Source organism: Trachemys scripta, chromosome 24 (genome assembly GCF_013100865.1).
Source record: "Trachemys scripta elegans isolate TJP31775 chromosome 24, CAS_Tse_1.0, whole genome shotgun sequence".
Lineage (NCBI taxonomy): Eukaryota > Metazoa > Chordata > Testudines > Emydidae > Trachemys > Trachemys scripta.
Window position 1 is genome coordinate 3707140 of NC_048321.1, and position 4301 is coordinate 3711440.

General features: G+C 61.4%; 1 long non-coding RNA gene across 1 annotated transcript; it reads left to right on the plus strand.

The window, feature by feature from the left end:
• Window positions 1–307: 307 nt before the first annotated feature.
• On the plus strand, window positions 308–4094 carry LOC117869778. The gene is made up of 2 exons (XR_004643851.1): window positions 308–1406; window positions 2056–4094. It is a non-coding gene; the product is annotated as an uncharacterized LOC117869778 (long non-coding RNA).
• The last annotated feature ends 207 nt before the right edge of the window (window positions 4095–4301 follow it).

Below are 4301 nucleotides of genomic sequence, written 5' to 3' on the forward strand. Positions count from 1 at the left end.
CCCTGAGCCACATGCCGCACCCCTTCTGTGCCCCGACCCCCTGCTGTTCCCTGCACCCTGACCCCCTGCCCTGAATCCCCTGCCACACCCCATACTCCTCTTGCACCCCAACCCACTGCCCTGAGCCCCCGCCGCACCCTGCACCCTGACCCCTTGCTGTACCCCTCACCCCTCCTGCACCCCACACCCCAACTCCCTGCCCTGAGCCCCCACCACACCCCACAGCCCTCCTGCACCCCCTGGGGGCAGAGTTGGGGTAGAGATTTTGGGGATGGGGTTGGAATGGGAGCAGGGAAGGGGTGGGAAGAGGCGGGGCAGGGGCGGGGCCTCATGGAAGGGGTGGAGTGGGGGAGGTGTCAGTAATGCGACCCTCGGGCCACTGTACTAATCCTCATGTGGCCCTCATGGTCATTTGAGTTTGAGACCCCTGATCTAGGGGGTTCTTTTCAACAATAGAACACAGAACCAGCTCGAACCCCCACCTGGTAACCTGGGGCAATTACACACCACCCCATGGGCGCCTCTACTTCCCCACTCACAAGCACAGAGTATGTGTGTAGAAAATAAACTTTTAATGACAGGAGGGAAGTCACACGACATTAATTAGGGAAAATGCCACAAGCAGGATTCATAAGCATAAAACTGTGAGCAGGACACCCACCCCAGAGTGCGTGGGGAAGAGCCTTCTGCCTCATGTCCTTGAGTTCTACAACCAACAGTTCTTTTACTGTGCCCCCCTCTGCTCCCTCACCAGACCCCACTCACAGGGGTTGTCCTTGGTCAGTGAGGACCCAGGGTTCAGAGGTGCATCTTGTTGTTCTGCTATCTTAGCACTTGTGCTGGCTGGCTGTCCTGCTAGTAACCTGTTCCTCTCCACCTGGCTGCCCCACCAGGTGACTGGTTGCCACTTTCACTGGCCACTCTTGCCAGCTACCCACCTTCTGCTGCTATTTGCTGTGACCTCTGTAGGTTAGTCTCTTGGTGATTTTTTAGCTCTCAGCAGGCTGGGTAGAAACACTGCTCCACCATAAGGGATGTCTGCTCTTCTTGGGTACTTCAAATAACAAAAGGCTCCTAATGGAGCCTATTGAGGTCTGAGGAGAAAAAGGTTAAACCAGACCAGAGACCCTTAGGAAGAGGCCCCATCTCCTAGCTAGAACAGCTGTCACCACCCCTCTGACTTTCACAGGCCTCAGGCCTTCCAGTCCCTGGCTTAGCGAGTTCATTTCAGCTGAGGGTGACTCCTCACTCGGGACAAGCTCAGCACAGTTCTGCTCCCCTTTAGGCATACAATGAAGATAACAACATTGACAACAACATTTCACTAGGTGATTTGTAACCCACCACCAGCCAAAGCTGGTCACTTGGAGCTCCACAACTCTCTGCTGGATACCTCTGCACAGGAGGTGTGTTCATGGAAATACAGTTTGCTCCTGCTGTCTGGGGAGAACTCGTTCAGACCCTGCTTACACTTGTGTGCACAAGGCCTTACCACTAATAGCCAGCCCCCCTCTGCCCCAGCCAGCCAGAGGTTGATTTGCCTTTGGGCAGCTGGAAGCAAAAGGGCCCTTGTCGGGTGGGGGGCACGGTGTAGCACTGGGGGTCGCTCTCCCTAGCTAGGGAAGGGGTGAGCTCAGCCTGGGAGCCCCTCTCCCCAGTGGGGCCCAGCCAGCTCCCACCCAAGGGTTTTCAGTCTAGCCTCCTGCCCCTCTGTGTTCCAGCCACATGCACCTCCTGTGAAACAGCCCATTGGGGCGGGGGATGGGAGTCAGGTCAGGACTCCTGAGCTCTAGTTCCAGCTCTGGAGGGGAGTGGGGTCTAGTGGGTCCAGAGCAGAGGGGCTGGGAGTCAGGGCTCCTAGGTTCTGTTCCTGACCCTGTGCATAGATAGGCCCCTTCCCCCTCATGTGCCTCAGTTCCCCTGTCTCCTACCCAGGCTGTGTGGAATGGAGTTCCTGGGCGGGGGGGCTGTTCCTGCCACGGTGCAGAGCGACCGCTGGGGCAGGCAGGCACCAGGGCCACAGGTGGGGCTGACGCTCAGCTCCCTCTGCCCCAGGCTCCTCTACGCAAAGCTGCTCTTGCTGCTGACCGAGCTGCGGACGCTCAAGGTGGAGAACACACGGCAGATCCTGCACATCCAGGACCTGACCACCATGACGCCGCTGCTCTCCGAGATCATCAGCTAGAGCCCAGAGTCAGGACCTGCTGGCTGGCCCCCCTGGCTGGGGCCAGGATCCCACTGGACCGGGGCCCCCTCGCTGGGGTGGGTACCCCACTGGACCGGGGCCCCCTCACTGGGGCCGGGATTCCACTGGACAGGGCCTCCCCTCGCTGGGGCCAGGACCCCACAGGACTGGAACCCCCCCCCCCAGCTACTTTCCAGGCCCATCTGCTGCCCCCCAGGAGCTCAAGGACTCCTCGGCTGAGCCCTGCAGCCGGATCCAGCTGCCCAAACTTGTTGCTCCTGGCTCATTGATCCTCTCCCTTCCACTCAGCGAATCCAACCCACTCTCAGCTCCCAGGGCCTGGGCCGGCTGTGGCTCTGAGGAATCAAAACCGACCCCTCGGCTCAGCTGAGCCCCTGCCCGGCCAGCACCGCTTGTGCAGAGCAGCCCAGGGACACGGCTGAAACGGGCCAGAACCAGCCTGCGTCTGGACCAGATGCGAGCCTGACGCTTGAGCCCAGGCAGGCCCAGATGCTGGACACTGCAGCCAGGCAGGGGTGGGACTGGGCATGGTGGCCATTCGGTTCCACCTGTGGCCTCTGGGGCTCTAGCCAGTCTGTCAAGTGTCACCTTGGGCCAGTGTCTGCACTGGAGCCTAGCCAGGCCCAGCGCTGGGAGCAGGAACGTTGGGCATGGCTGAGAGTGAGACACCAGGTGGGAAGGGGAGTCACACCCATGAGTGGGGCAGGCCCTGTGATTCCCCATGGCCTGCTCTGGACCCAGCAGGCAGGGTGGGGCTGCCCTCTGCAGCTCACATGCCTGGAGGAGCACCCAGCCCAGGATGTGCCAGCACCTGCAGCCAGCCTGGCACGAGGCCTGCATCCCCCAGCCCTGTGTGGGGCCTGCCCTTCAGCCCCACACAGAGGCCTGCATCCCCCTGCCTCTGTGTGGGGCCTTCCCCCGTTCCAGAGCCTGTGCCTTGGCACTGCCCCACCCCAGCACTGCCTCCTGCCCCATACAGAGCCTGCCCCCATCCATACAGGGCCTGGCCCTCAGCCCTGCTCCATCCCACAGGGAATGCCCCCCTCAGTCCTGCCCCCCCAATTCAGGGCGTGCCTCTTGACCCTGCCGCTCCCTAGCACAGGATCAGCGCCCTCCCAGCCCGCTGGCCACACAGGATTGACCCTTTTAAACAGGGAAACTGAGGCACCAAGCAGTGCTGTGACTTGAGCCTCTGGCTGTTGGTTTCTCAGCCTGGCTCTGCTCCCAAGGGCCGTGGCTCTAGCTGCCAGGAGCCCAATAGTGCTGCCAGCATAGCCGAGAGGGGCCCAGCTGGGGGGCCAAGGAGATTGCGCCCGTTTGCCCGGCTGCCCTTGTAGGGTGGACGAGGTCTTATTGGCTGGGTCCCTCATGGCCCTGGACATGGGGAGGGTATTTGTTTGAGGCCTGTCGCTGGAGTTGTGGGTGCTCAGCGTAGGCCAGTGCCCAGAGGCCCTGGGGTCAGAGAGCACAGAACCCAGGTGTCCTACTTGTCCCAGGTGTGCCCGTTTACTCCAGCGAGATGCTCCCAGTGCAGGGGGGCCCCACCGGTGCCAGCTTTACCCAGGCTTCAATAACCCCCCTTCACCATGCGCGGTGATGTTGTGTCACCCCTGCCGTAGGCACTTTCCCCTCCCTCAGCCATGCACACCTGGGCTATTGCCCATGGCCACCCCACAGCTCCAGGTCATGCCACCATGGCTGTGTCTGGGGGGGGCTCACAAGGGGCTGGGCTGCTGGCAGGGTGGGCAGGGACGTGGCACTGTGGCTCCTGGGGGCATAGCTCGGGGGGGCACATGTGGGGTTGGGCTGGTGGGGGTAGGGCCATGGTGCCTGGGACATGTCTGTCACTAGCACACTTTAGGGGCCAAATTAAAGCCTCATTTATTTATTCACTCTCCTTGTGTCTCTAATGGGGGGCAGCCCCCCCCCCCACTCGCTCCCAGGGCCCACCTACACCTGACAGCCACTCCTCTGGGGCAGTGACTTGGTGCAATCCAGGCGCCTGCTTGTGGGGCACAGGTGGGGGTAAAACATGGTCTACTCCTGGCATACCTCATTCACCCCACTCTCTGTCAGGCTCCCCACCCAGTGCAGG